Source organism: Melanotaenia boesemani, chromosome 16 (genome assembly GCF_017639745.1).
Source record: "Melanotaenia boesemani isolate fMelBoe1 chromosome 16, fMelBoe1.pri, whole genome shotgun sequence".
Taxonomy (NCBI): domain Eukaryota; kingdom Metazoa; phylum Chordata; class Actinopteri; order Atheriniformes; family Melanotaeniidae; genus Melanotaenia; species Melanotaenia boesemani.
The window spans coordinates 5,454,744-5,470,565 of record NC_055697.1 but is presented as its reverse complement, the minus strand read 5'-3'; the positions used below and the strand labels follow the sequence as shown (position 1 = coordinate 5,470,565).

General features: G+C 39.7%; 1 protein-coding gene across 26 annotated transcripts in view; it reads left to right on the top strand.

Moving 5' to 3' along the window:
* The window catches only part of LOC121655458 (regulating synaptic membrane exocytosis protein 1-like), a 126,746-nt gene that overhangs the window by 47,017 nt on the left and 63,907 nt on the right, over positions 1–15,822 (top strand). The gene's annotated exons all lie outside the window — the stretch shown is intronic.

Here is a 15,822-nt window from a genome sequence, read left to right as displayed (position 1 = left end):
GAACAGGTTAAAAAATAAACAAAACAACAACAACAAAAAGCAAAACAAAAAAAAAACAAAAAAACGTGTGTCTATTATTTGATTCAGTCTTCCACTATAATTTTGCTTTTTGGAGCAAATATGAATTAAAATGAGATTAATTAATGTAATTAATTAGATAATTTTTTAATCGAGTCACACCCCTAACACACACACACACACACGCATATATATATATGTAGATATTTAAATATATATATTTTTATAGAAGTTAGTTTAACCAGTCAAATATTCTTTTGCTCAGAGCCTGTTGTTGACGTCTAACAAATGATAATGTTGCCGTTATCTTTACAATCTCACCTGTGCTCATTCCTCCCTCAGCCTAATTCCTTACCTTTGGGAATTTGTTACAGGGTATCTGCCACGTCCATTCATCACATGAGTCCATTTAACTGGACATCATGTTAATGCAGTAGTTGAGTATTGCAGCCTTTGCCCTGGGGGCGCCATTAATGAGGTCAAAGAAAGTCTGTGTCATTCATGTGTCGATTTGCTCGAAGAATCAGAGTATTGGGTGAAAAGACGAGCATTCAAGCTGACAACTTTGAGTTGCTGGACCCTGCGCCCAAATAAGTTAGTCTTGATTCATGCGAGTAATGAGCCATCAAATAAAGGCAAAAATACCCCCAAAAATAATTTTACTATGTGCCTGGTGTTCAAGTAAATGCATATCTATTGATCTAAGCCTACAAGGAATTATGGCTTTGTGCTGCTTTGTGTCAGGGTGCAGCCAGTGGAAAGCCGGAGCGATGTGTCATCTGCTGTTAACGCCACACCACCTCATGATTACTATTGATCGGCAGTCTCGCTAGCTGCGTCCGTCTCCACGTCCGTCTCTCATTGACTGGTCTTAAGGGGGCCATCTCTCTCCTGGTTGTTGCTGTACACACCCTTGTGAAAGTAGACTCGCACACACAAATCACTGTATCCTCTGTGTCTGTACGGACAAGCATAGACAGTAGTACACAAGGAGGACATATTCACTTACTCATGTTGGAATGCACATGCATTCATCATGTAAATATAGAATAACCAGAGATATTCTTGGCACCTGCATCACTCAACTTGGCTGCAGAAAAAGTGGTAAAAGTTTAGGGAAAAAGGTACTTGAAATTAGAGAACTTTTTTTTCACGATGTGCGATCATATCAAAAATCAAAGGGATATGTAATAGTTTTTAATGTTTTTGAACTTTATCATAACCTATAATTGTTGTGACCATTTATGATACCACTGCTTTAGCTTATTTCTACTGTATTATCAAAATTAACCAAATTCTAACCATCTTTATTGTCACCAGGGCTGCACGATTCAGAAAAAAAATCTTCATGATTTTTTTGCTCAGAAGTGAGATCACGATTCTCTGGCACGATTTTTTTCACAAAATGTTTTTTGCACTGAACTTCAAAAAACAAACAAACAAAAAAAACTGTAACAAGTTGAGATCTGGACTGATTCAATGTTTATTAAAAACTTTTTGTAATGACCTTATTGCGCACAGTGAACGTAGAACTAACAGAGCCTATTGGTACTTGCCTATAAAACTACATTAATCATTAAATATAAAATTAAAGTCTGTAGGTATATATGACATATATAAATATAATACACACACACACACACACACACACACACACACACACACACACACACACACACATATATATATATATATATATATAAACGCATTGTATAAGGTTTCTTGCTTTGTACGTAATTAATGTGTTTGTACAGATTTGTGGTGTTGCCTTGAGGTGCTGCAACCAGGGCAAAACACACTTACTATGCAACTCACACTGTTTGTCATCATCCGGCTTAAATCCAAAATACTTCCACACTGCTGCCGAATGCTAACCTGTTTTGGGTATGAGCTTGGTTCGGGTGAGGGTGTGACTCACCACTACTGCTTCGGTTTTTGTTGCTATGCATTTAAACCACCTTCCTGTGGACTTTCCTTTGCTTTTCTACGCTCGCTCTTTCCAAACACTGGCCTGCACGCGGGCTTCCTCCACTGAATCACGTGTTGTAACCATGCTTTACCATTGGTTTAGGGGGTAGGCAAAGGCAGTGCTGCATTTGGGGGCACTTGAAAAAATCCGAGAGGAAATTAGGAGTGTTGGTTTGTGATACAGCTTGTGATATAAAATTCTTTAGAATCGCTGTGTCTAGAAGTGAGATCGCAATTTTTTTTTAATGATTTATTGTGCAGCACTATTTGTCACCATAATTATTGTTTTGGTAACTCCCTACAAATTCTGCAACTCCATCTGACCAGAGTTCTCTAATGTGCTCCCTAGTGGAATCCTATGATAACAAGCATAGTACACAAGCAAGTCTGCAAACAGTTAAGCTCACAACAGAGCAGGTTGCATACGCATAGGTTACCTGAGGTTAAACAGCATGTATAATTTTGACCTTAAACTGCATATTGTTTAGCGTCTTTAAATTAGACTGATTTTGAGGTGATTGCATAATTGATACATACCTGTTGCATCACCATATGGTAAAAAACCTGTTGTAGAAAATCTGGTACTTCTGCCCCCTGATGGATACCTTTTGCATTACAATAACTCAGGATGATATATAGCACATATAAAAAAATGCATTAGTTTTTCTTTCTACTTGTTAAAGGCTCAAATAAAGACTTAAGTTGCAAAAAAATTCTGTCAGTTGTTTCTTAGTTCAGGCTTCAAAGTACCACTACTGGACTTTTGCAGACTTTTACACTGTGGTGCCCCTCAACGTTGGCTAATTCAGCATCCATTTTGCATCCTGTCTCTCCTCTGAACTCTCTCCAGCCAGTAAAAGTCAGTCTAGTGTTGACTCCTGTCTTAACTCTTGCAGTGAGACTTTCTCCCTCTTTCCCTTACCTCCTCTGATAATGCTCTCTTGAGTTTCTTTGCCTAATTAGCCATGGTTCTCGTCCAAAATGGGCAATATGCTTATATTAATTTCCTGGTGTGTGACATGGTGCTGTAAAACAAAACATAGCAGCAACATGATGTTTTGAGTAGAAAAAAAAAAGTGAAGTATGGTTTGTCAGCCTCAGGACGGTGAAGGACAATGAAGGCTCAAGGAATGTATATAATAAATATCAATGTGCCATCAAAACAAGTCAGAAGCAGAGTTTTGTAACTGGAAAATTTACTGTTGCAAAGAAGAGGTGTCAAACTACGATCCTTGAGGGCTGCTATCCAGCAGGTTTTCATTGTGTCCATTTTATTTGGTTCAGGTGTGTTGGAGCTGGGAAACAACTAAATACTGCAAGATAGTGGCCCTCGAAGACCAGAGCCCGACAACCTTGAATTTAAGGGTCAATCATTCTTTATGTTTTTTACAATTCCATGTTAAGGAACATATTATAATGAGCTGCCATAACAACTGTATTTCTGGTTAAGTCTATTTCCTTCCTTTTGTCATCTAACATTCGTTTTTTACTGTGCAAGCTGTGCAGATGCCAGCAGAATTGAATCCGAGCTCACGAATGCAACAATGCTGTCTGTTTTTGAAGACCCAACCTGATGCGTGACAGCATTCAAATGCAAATGCTCTGTAATTCTGTGTTTCTGTCTCAATATGAAAGTTACCTTTAACCCCGAGGATGAAGTCCAAGTTCTAGAAAAGATTTTTCTCATTTCTGTATCTGGCTTTTTAAATATCACAAAAACAAATGATTTTCCTGAATAATTTAACAACTCTTTCATGTTGTGGCCCAACCACAACAAAGAAAATAGAAAGTTTTTCTGGAAATGGGGTTTGTAAACTGTGTAAACCAGATGTTATATTACTTTGATCAGTTTTCTCCATACATGAATATGTAATATGCTCCAGTTTTGGTGGTACTGACTGAAAAAAATTACCTAGAGTTGTATTAATACAGTGTTTACTGAGTGCAGACTTTAGTTGTGAAAAAGAGGAAGTGCAGCACAGTCATCATCAATGTTTCACCACCATGCACATGCAAAGTTTAGAAGAACAAAAGTTTGTGATCAAGGAGGAGGTGTTTCAATGTGCAAGGAACCATTAACACATTCCTGTGTAGACACACTTATCTTATATATCTTTATATATTTAGCTTTCCAATATCATTGTATTAATTTAGAAATGTGGGAATGGGGCTGGGGGTGGGCAGTATTTATTTGTGTGACAGAAAGACAGACAGACCGACAGAAAGAAAGAAAGAAAGAAAGAAAGAAAGAAAGAAAGAAGCTGAAGTTGATAATATATTTCACACCTACTTATCGTGACTTCAGACTTAGTTTTAGGGTTAGCGTTAGGTTAGGATAGAGATAAGCGTTAGACATTCATTTGTGATGGTTAACTGTTACAGGAAGGGGTTGAAAGGAAAAACCACTGTATCATTTGAGACCCCCACAGTAAATATGAAGCAGGCATGTTTGTGTGTCTTCAGAAAAACAAATCTTTAGTTGGCATTTAAAGCCAAAGTAAAATATTTACAGTTTTTGATCAAATATTTAACTGTGGCCCCCGTGTGCTTTTCAGCTGCATGTATGGCTCTTGTGGATGCATGAAGTATATGTACATAGTTCGGTTACTTCTTAGAGTTTATGTATTTTTCTATAGACACAACCAGGGCAGTGATGTTTGTGCAAAACTATGTTTAAAGATTTTATAATTACTTAAATTAGTTACTGCCGTCAACGTGTCATTTTTGACAGTCTTTATATATATATATATATATATATATATATATATATATATATATATATATATATATATATATATATAAAATAGAAAAAAATTAAAATGACAGCAGCTTGGGGGGATTAGCTTGCAGAAACGTTGCTCCAGTTTATCATTCTGGCCAGTCAGTCTATCAGTCAAGGAAAATTTTGGAAAAGTCTGGTAGCTAAGATGCTGTAATCTTGTATGACAACTCGACTTAGATGAAGAAGGTGAAGGAAGATGTGGGAATCTCCAGCTCGGGTTGTTTTGCTCAGCTTGTTGATCATGACTGCTAATTTCACAGCCCAGCGTTAGCAACACTTTCACCGATGCACACAAACCTGTGGAGCATTTTAAACATTTGCAACTAGCACAGTCCCATTTGTAGAATCATTAAAACTGAACAAGAAGTTGTGACAAATCGGCTCCATGATGACGTTCCGGCCAAACTGAACAGCTGCTTCTGTGATCTATGATCTTCAATGAGTCCCCTTAGCCGATGCAGTTGACTACAATCTGCAACACTGTCTGACTATCTATTGTTCCAAGATTATTCACATATATTCTGATTCCCTTTGAACTCATGCACTTCTTTAAATATTAAAAAAAAGCTCTTGTTACTGCTAAATTATAACTACCTTTGTTTTTATTAAAATTATGAAGCAGCTACAGACATTGTTTTTGTTTTGCTTTAGAAGTTTTTTTTTGTGTGTGGTGGTGGTGGGCCAAAATAAAAAAAAAAAACAATATCCATATTTTAGACATCAGATCTGAACCACAGTCACCAGATTCCAATCAATCTCAGTGGGAACAGGAGATTCTCATCATGGATGCAGCCGGCAGATCTGCAGCAACTGTGTGATGCTTTCATGTCAATATGGAGCAAAACCTCTGAGGAATATTTCCAACAACTTGTTGAATCCATGATACCAAGAATTAAGGCAGATCTGAAGAAAAAATCAGTTAAACCCGGTACGTTCAAGGTGGGCCTAATAAATACAAATTCACCAGGATGCAATTGCATCTCACAATGTCACACAATTAAATGTCTCACAATATTTGCATGTATGTTTTTGACTGAGGACATGTGTTTTTACTCTTTACTCCTGAAATAACAGAAACCATTCAAAAACATGGCAATAACAAAGATAACACACAACTTACTGTTTAATACACTGGTATTTCAAACATTTCTGCCAGGAAACAAAATATTCAAAATGCACTTTGCAGATATACAGTATATGAGTTACTCTGTCCATAGAGTCAGAAGGGAGCATTCTCTGGGAATTAGCCATCTCACATACCTTACGGTCTGATTTGCTCTCTCCAGGAAACAAATTTGCCATGTAGACTTCAAGAGTTCGCCACTGGATTATTCATTACACTTGAACCTAAACACATCCCTTTCACAGAAACGATGTGGCTCACATGCGGATGCACAGTCCCGTTCCTCCACAGACACGACACACACAAACACGCAGATGCAGCAGGAAGCAAAACAAACACACACGGGGGTTTGGTGTCCTAGTTTCCATCTGTGGAGAAGCTATTTTCTCTTTCTCTCTTGCGCACTCCACTCACAAATTCATGTCGCGGGTGGGGGGGCGACAGTGGTGGTCTCACTATGGTCATGGGACACACTGCTGCTGTTGTTGCAGTTCGTGTGTCAGAAAAGAGTAAGCATTTAAGTGTGTGTGAAGATATTTGGCTGCGTGTGTGCTTTTTGCTGCCTGTGTGTGTGCTTTTTGCTGCCTGTATGTGTGTGTTTGTGTGTGTGCTCTTCATGCCTCCTCTTCAGTGCTTGTTTCACCATCAGAGTGTGATCTAATACAGGGATTACTCCAGGATTAAGTGAGTCTCTTATAAAATAACAGCTCACCACTCCATATCTCCACAACAATGGCCATTTGTTCTGCGGTATCAAAAAGCTCTCACAATGCCTCACATTGTGACACAAGAATTGTTGCAGAAAGGAGTGAATTGTGCTCAGAGTTTATATGCTGACATCCAGTTTATGCTCATTTAGCATGAAGCTTACAGTATACATAAAGTTGGGTTGTGCAGAAATTTAAACCCATAGACAGTTAACTGCATACCTTCTTCTTGAAACCTGCTTTAATCAGCAGCTTTATGTTAATAACGGACCACATTACTGTAACATGAGAGGTGTCGTGTTTATGCTGAGCCTACAGAATAATACTGCCATACCTTTATTGGTCTTTGTAGCACCTTCAAGCTTACCATTTTATTTTACCAGCCTCACTCTTAGATGTCCTCATCACTGTTGTTGAACCATGCCATTGTTTTGTTGGGGGACCTTGATCACATTAGACCAGGTCCTGCTACAAGACATTGTCTAGATGTTCAAATCTGGACTGAATTTTTCTACAACGCATGAAGATTTGTAAACACACCGTTTAGTTTATGACTTGTAAAACCTTTATTTGTGAAAATACAAATAAAGGTTAATCTTATGGTTTTTTCTGGGTTCCAGAACACATTACGTCAGGTCCTGCTGAAAAACCACAACTGAATAATTCTACAGAGCTGGTACATTCATTAAAACAGTTTCTGATTTGTGAAACCTTAATTCTACTTATGACAATGCATACAAGACCCATTTATTTAAGCAGTGTGTCTTCTTTTTACCTGAAGATGTCCTGCTCTGGACTGATTCTGCTGCTGGAGTGGGTGTTTTCAGATTTTGAACAGAAATTAAAGCAGCAACCTGAAGCCCAAACCTTAAAAAATATGTGTTTCTGACTTGTTTTGATGGCACAGTGACATTTATTTTGCACATTCCTGGACCCATCATTGCTCAGCAGCATCCTGACGCTGAGAAACTGGACTTCACAACTTTCTCCATCAGGATGCTGCGTCGCTTTACGTCAGTTTCGCTTTACATCACTACCTCACACGTTAAGTAACTGGATGTCAACACAATGGCTGTCTTGATCACACACTGGTGCATCACATCACAGTGGGTAGGAGGTTTCAGCAATTGTGTCACAGTTGAATGTTTTTCTTCCTATTAACTTTTTTTTTATTTTTATATTCTTTTTTTATTTTGCTGTGGTGCTGCCGTAAAGTGACATGATGCTGTAAATCAAAATGTTGCTGTAAAGTGATGATGGCTCCATGAATGTTCATAATAAATGTCAGTGTGCCATTAACACCAGTCAGAAGCACAGGGCTTTAAAGCCAGAAGGTTATGTAATGATGCTTTAGAGTAGCACTATGCAAATTTCTGACCTTGGAAATTATGTCATTTTCATCAAAGAAACAAAAGAGGACATTATCGGAGGAAGCAAGAAAAAAGAGAATGGGATGGAGCAGGTCATAAAGTAGGGGTTAACATTGGACTGAGCTTGGCTGGAGAGATGCCAGAGAAGAGACAGGATGCAAGATGGTTTCTGAATTTGCCTTTGTTCTGGGGCACGTTACTGAAAACAATCTGTTCAGTCTGTTCAGTAATATGAAAATAAATGTACGTCTGAATGTACAATTTCTCTGGTCATAGCAGTTTAGATTTACAGTTCAGACGACTGATTAGGTAATGAACAGAAAATATTTTAGATGAACTGTTTCTTGTATATGTGCAGAGGTCATTTATCAGTGACAAATCAAATAATATAACAGCTAAGTGAGATGTACTTTAATAATCCCTACAGGGAATTTTGGTTGTTCAGAAGCTCACATGAAAAAGCACAATAGATTAAAAAGATAAATAAATATAAAAAGCAATAATAAAAACAGTACAATCAGAAAAGTAAAAAGTGCAGTCAAAGACTAAAAACATAAAAAGTGCAGCCAACAAGTCAGATAGAATGGAGCTAAAAGGATGAAAAAGAGTGATGCTACATGTTAAGATTGAAGTGTATGATAGCAGCGGGGACAAACAAGCACCTCGACCTCTGTTCTACAGTGCAGTGAAATGAGCCCTTCACTGCAGCTGGGTGGTCTTTATTATCAAACACTGCTTGCACCTTCAGTGTAAATTTATCCACCACAAAGCTCAATGAATCCAGTCACAATTTATGTTGTACTCTAAAGACAGACAAGGAGCATTTTATCCACCATCTACATCATTATGTATGTATTTTGGCCCATTTTTGGGGCCCTTGCGGTTGTGTATTCTGACAGATCAAACTGAGGAGTACCACTGGAAAATGCGGGGGCAGGTCTGAGCAGTATAGCTGATGTGCTACCAGCAGAAAGGAACAAAGAAGAAGAAGCTGCCGTCATGTATTTAATGACCAGACAGACTGTGCTGCCTCTTTTATGGCACTTTCTGAGAATGAACCTTATAATGATCTCCTCTATCGTCACCATGTTTACTGTGTCTGAAACTGACAATTCAGTGGGGAACTTTGAACTCTAGTCTGCCCTCTGGTGGATGTATTGGCTAACAACCATGCTAACGTAAAGGATGCATGTACGTATGAAGACAGTGATGTTTGAACTGACACACCTTTTACATATGTAAAGGAAGCATAAATGGGCCTTGAAACCCACCACAAAATAAGCCCTTTTCACCATTTTCTCCAGCCTCCTCTTGTACTCTTTAATGCGGCCTTCCTAGCAGACAGCAGGGTAAAAGGTGCTCGCCACCACAGACTGGTAGAACATCCAGGCTCTGGTGTGCAGAGTTATAGATGATGCTTTTTAATAAAGCTGAAAAACTTGAAATGTTGAAGTTTACAGAAACTAAAATCCACTGATGATTTTCAAACTTCATGATCAAACTAATTGTTTTATTCTTTTTTTTCTTAAGATAGAACATTTTCTTTTTAACATGAGAGCCCTATAAGAAGAAGCTTCTGTAGGAACATCTTGAATATCCTTTGTGGCTACTGAGTACATCCGAACACTCACTGCGGTGAGGATCTGGCAGCCGTCCACCTCGTCGGTCTGGCTGCAGAAATTCACAGATTGGTGGATGCTTTCACCAAAGCTATAATGTCCCACATGAGGCAGTATTTTACTTTCTTTGTTGTGTACATGTGTTTGTGTGTGTGCTTGTGTGTGTGTGTGTGAACATGTTTTGCTCTCTCCCCGATGGTGCTGGGGTGTTTGGCAGGATAAATATAGCTGCGTTGGTGTAAAGCTGTTTTCTCCTCAGCTTTTGTAGCTTTAATCAAAAGCAATCTGGAGGAGGGAGGAATGGAGGGAAAAGTAGGGGTGAGAAAGAGGGAGGGTGGGGGGAGGAATGGGAGGGAGCGATGGTAAAAAGAAGAGATGGGGTGGGTGGGGGTGACTGATGTCAGAGCATTTTATTTTAGCACTCTTTAAAGAGTCATTGGGGAGTGTTCAGGAGTAATGAGAACCCTGGTGGCTGGAGGAGAGAGACTGACTAACCTTCCCTCAATCTTCTTCTCCATCCTTTCATTGTCTCTTTATTTCTCATCCAACCTCACTTCCTCTGTCCATCTTCTCCTTATTCCGAATCTGGCTGTGTTCAACAACAGAGGCCTCACACGCTTTCTTTTATGTTTTGGCCATTCCTCTTAGCAGAAACTGCTAAAGTGCACAAAAAAAGAACAAAAACAACAACAACAACAAAAAAAGTTATGCACAGTGTGAAATCATATCAAACTTTCAGTCGATACTTATGTTTAGTGGGACTTGAGCACGCCACCTGCAGCGCCCTGACAGACGGGATGTCACAGTTACTTGATTTCACAATTAATCGAGGTATTAAATGAGGCTGGGGCCCTGTCCAAGGTGCACCCTGCTTCTTGCCTTGTAGCTCATCCTCATCCTCCTCTCGCTGCTCGGGTTCAAAAGAAATGTTCAACACAATTTTTATAATGTAGTTTTTCATAAAGAAGCCTCCCAAATCCAGGTAGAGGTCCTGTAGCCTTTTCCATCTGTTTTTTTCATTTATCATTTACAGAGCAGAGGGGATTTTGCTGGAATAGGCTTTTCTCTTTTTTTTTTTTTTTTGCTGTATTATTTTGTTTTTTTTTTGGCATCAAAAGATGGACATAAATTAAACCTGAAGACCTATAAGGAGTGCTCATGTGGTTTTACACTTTTATAGTGTTGGGAAATTAACACAAAATAATCGTAATAATTATAATGTAATTATTTCTGATAAAACATTTATAAATGTGACATCTCTATTTGTTAGAGGACTATCAGCTGTACTTGGGAGTTTCATACTAGTAATGTTTACGGTGTATTTTCTCTGAATCTTGTGCCAAGTGCAAAATCTCAATTATGATGTAATCATGTCTACTGTACCTATAGTTTCGCTGCTCACACTGAGAAGGTGAATCAGCCAACTGCCACACAGAGCTTATACTGAATGGAAAGTAATCATGCTTGAAATCTTGAAAAGCTGAATTCTGTCAAAAACATCAAGTGGAACATCCTACAACAAATTAAGTTAATTAGCAACAGGTCAGCAATTTTGGATCTGTAAATTTTGTCCTTGAAGGGCAATCTTTTAGAGCTAAAATGCCAACCAAAGTCTGTCTGGTGGTTTTCTGCCAAGGTACACTCCCACTATCGATGATTTGCATTTAAAACTTTACTGGTAAACTTCTGATCAATGGTCTTACCAACGGACCAATTTCATCAAGGGAGCAAATATCTGTAGAAACCATCATAGTTGTTCTTGATGGCAGTTTTCCAAGTTACTAATAATTTTGGCCAACGTGCAGAGGAAGGAACCTTCTTTGTTTGAAGTCTGAGCCTTTGATAGGTGCTCTTCTTTTGTGTTTCCTTACACATATACCAATAACAAATAACACTGTAACTGTCCATCCATCTATCCATTTTCTTCTGCTTATCCGGGGTCGGGTCGCGGGGGCAGCTGCCTATACAGGGAAGCCCAGACTTCCCTCTCCTCGGCCAGCTCGTCTGGCGATATGCAGAGTCCGCATCACTAGAGACACTGCAGTGATCCACCTGTTGATCTCCCATTCCATCCTTCCCTCACTTTCCCACCCTTGGACATGGACTTTGATTTGGAGGTGCTGATTCTCATCCCAGCCGCTTCACACTCGGCAGCGAATCGCTCCAGTGAGAGCTGAAGATCACAACCCAATGAAGCCAACAGAACCACATCATCTGCAAAGAGCAGAGATCAAATCCTGAGGTGACCAAACCGGATCCTCTTAACACCTCGGCTGTGGCCAGGGAGAGGGATGTCTGGGTTTCCCTGCTTAGGCAGCTGCCCCCGCAACCCGACTCCAAATAAGTGGCAGAAAATGGATGTATGGATGGACCACCAAAGCCGCATTCCATTTAGCCAGCTGATACCCATCAGCTGTCCCCAGAGTCCCACAGGCCAAAAAGGCCCGATAGGACTCCTTTTTCAGCTTAACAGCATCCTTCACTGCTGGTGTCAACCAACGAGTTTGGGGATTTTCATCACAACACCGACAATCTTACGGCCACAGCTCTGGTTGGCCGCCTCAACAAAAGAGGCACGGAACACATCCCATTCGGACCCAATGTCCCCCCCCTCCAACCAGGACATGGTTGAAGCTCTGCTGGAGATGGGAGTTGAAACGCTTTCTGACAGGGGACTCCGCCAGGCGTTCCCAGCAGACCCTCACAACACGCTTGAGTCTGCCAGGCCTGACCAACATCCTCCTCCACCATCTGAACCAACTCACCAACAGGTGGTGATCAGTTGACAGCTCCGCCCCTCTTTTCACCCAAGAGTCCAAGACATGAGGCTGCAAGTCTGATGATATGACTTCAAAGTCGATCATCAAACTGTGGCCTAGAGTGTCCTGGTGCCAAGTGCACATATGCTGCACATAAGTGCTCTTATGCCTGAAGTCCAATAACAAAACACCACTTGGATTCAGATCGGGGGGGGGGGGGGTCGTTTCTCCCAGTAACGCCTCACCAGGTCTCACTTTCATTGACCACGTGAGCATTGAAGTCCCCCAGCAGAATGAGCGGAATTAATTTAAAGTGGAATGAACCTATACATGATTAGAGGAATTCAATTAAGATTAAAAATCTGAATAAACCAGCCCCTACTTTCGGATTTAAGTTTCATTTCAAATGGTCATTTTCATTCAGAATTAGGTGTTTACAAGGTCATTTTAAATATTTAAATATAGGAGGATTTAATTTTTATTCAGAATTAAAGGGTAATTAAAACTCTCAAGTAAACCTATTACAATAATAAAACATAAATTTAGAATGGAGCACAAAAAACTTTATTCTGGAATATTCAAGGGCCCCCCACCCTGCAGTGGGTACTGGGTCGTTTTCAAGATAATAGTGATACCAGCAGTGTTTTTCTCTGTTTGAAATATTGACAAACATAGAGACAAAGTCAATGTTTAATAAATGCAGAACATTTAATCTCTCAAATGGCATTCTTTGCTATACTTCATTTTAAAAAGACAGTTCTGTTAATTGTTTTACAGAACCTGCAGGTTTTAGTTTGTTTTCCAGCTTTACATTTAAAACTTTTTTCAAATAATTGCTGTCACAATTTTACGTCTAACCCAATTTTGTGCACCTGTGTGCACACAATTTCCTACGGGATTTATAAAGTATTCTGATGATGATTCTGATTATGTGCTATTTCCACAACATTGTAAATTTCTAAAAGTCTGTCAACATTCCATCTTTATTGTATTTATTTTTTTTTTCTTTTAATGTCAACACAACAAAGTAATGTTGAAACAAAAAGTCCAACTAAATTCCCCCAGCTTTGTAAACAATACATAAATACATGCCTACATATTAACTCGGCTTTCTCTCAGAGAAAACAGATGGAAAAAGTCTATAGGACCTCTACCTGGACTTGGAAGGCTTCTTTCTGTAAACTATATTATAAAAATGGTTTTGAACATTTCTTTTATACCCGAGTAGAGAAAGGAGAAAGACAGGAGCCTATCCCAGCGGCTACTAGTGTAATGATGTCTCCCTGAGGACCCGGAAATTCAGCCACACACACAGTGATAGATTTCAAAAATGTAATTTATTGAGACAGGGTAATGGAGGAGATGAGCAGGGTCTGGTCCAGTAGGAAGTGGTGGCGACTTCCTCAGGTAATGCAGGGTACAATATCCTGAAAGGACTCCAGAAACAAACAATCAGGAGGATCCACAATCCAAATGAGCAGAGAATTAAGAAGCCAAGAGTCATTAACAGGGGTACGAGGCAGACAACTTAGCTGGGGCAGGCGAATATCCGGGGTCGTTCCAAAACAGGTCAAAATCCAGGAGAGCACAAGGCAGGAGCAGTCCGACAGGGAATGAGGCAAGAGAAGTCCAAGGGCCGTAACTGGGTCAAACACAGGAATCTGGAAACAAGAGTAAATGCTGGACATCAACAAGGGAAAACAATGCTGACCATCTGGCAGGAAAGCAAGGACTGGAGTGAGCTTAAGTAGGGAGGGGAGCAGGTGAAGAGAGTGAGCAATCAGGATTGCCACAGGTGGAGCAGATGAGCGTGATGAGGGACTGGAGGCCCAGCAGAGCAGCAACCATGACAACTAGGTGAGAAGCAGAGTAGATACTGGACAGGATGCCAGTCTATTGCAGGACTATGATGAAAATAATTGAGTGTATTCCCTCTTCACTGTAACTTTTTAATTGCTGCTTTACAGGCTAGTGAATTTTCCTCCACCATGACACCTTAGTCAGATTTTTCTTTATTTAAATCAATCCGGCAAGGATGACTTAATCCCTATATTTGAGGGAATAAGTGTTCATGCTGTACTCTCCCACTTGATACAACTCTTTTGCAACAGTAGCACATGGATGGTGTGTAACTTTGTTTTCGTTAAGCCTGGTACACACATAACGATTTTTTTAATCTTGTGAGATTTTTTATCTGGTCGAGACCTCACACGTGAAGATAAAAAAAAATCAGTTTTGATTGTACTGTGTGTGGTGTGCTCGGAAATGTAATCACGGAACAACACACACATGACGATGCTGTCCAGCAACCCATCTACAATCTAGTCCTCCGAGTCGGACAAACGTTGAAACGTAGAAGAAGAACCATAGCAACAACTGGCAAAAAACTAAGAAGAAGAAACATAGTAACAATCAGAAAACACAACACACAGCATGGAAGGGGATATATAGGGAGGGAATGATGGTGGTCTTGGTACTATTGTTAACAGGAAAATCCAGAACTGAAGAAAATAACAGACTGGAGATGGTGTGAACGCGGACTTTATTTACTTCCTCGCTCCCAAGCCAGCTCGCACTCTGATTGGCTACATTCCGTACCACATCACCATCCACGCAGTCACAATTAAATATGTTCAATGTTCCCAGTTGTTGGCTACGACCTGTTTCGGAGCGGATTATCAGTACAAATTGTCTCTTAACACACCACAGACCAAATGATGACTGGACAGGGAAATCTCACAATGATCGGGCATTTGCCATCGGAGGTCAGGAGGAGGCAAAATCGGGACAAAAACATCCCAAATGTTATGTGTATACCAGGCTTTACATGTGCAAGTTGTGTCGATCTGCCAATATGGTTATGACCATTTATAATTGATTAATAATGGCATTTGACTGTGAACCCGAGTTATCGTGACATCTCTACTTTTAACTGTGTCAAGGCTCCCATAATAAGGTTGATCTCAGTGTAGAGATCAACCTTATAAAGAAAATGACAGCACTGAACATTGTCTGCTCTCCAGCAAACAACCTAATTGCAGCTTTAGTTAAACTAGTTAATCCTCATGTATCATGGCTAATATTTTTCTCTAAAGATAATGACAGAGTGGTGATAGGAAGTTCAACATCATAAGGGGACTTAAAAGCTGGTAATACCTACTTTGGTTGGTATATACTAGATTATTTTATTTCACTGTGCGGATCTGCTCAACATTGTAGTAGATGTCCCTGTCAGAATGCATTAATGTTGAATATATGTTACATCCTGAAACTGGTTACGTAAGTCACTGGACTGTGTGCATCTGAATTAAATCTGAATATGGACTCTCATCTGCTCTGTGCAGCCAACGTATAACCAGTGTGCATATGTGCAATGGCACAAATAGAAAGACAGAAGAGCGATGATATTATTCTGACCAAAAAACAAGTGTCTTTAAATTAACAGTTGGCATTGTGTTCCTCATTTGGTGGCCAAA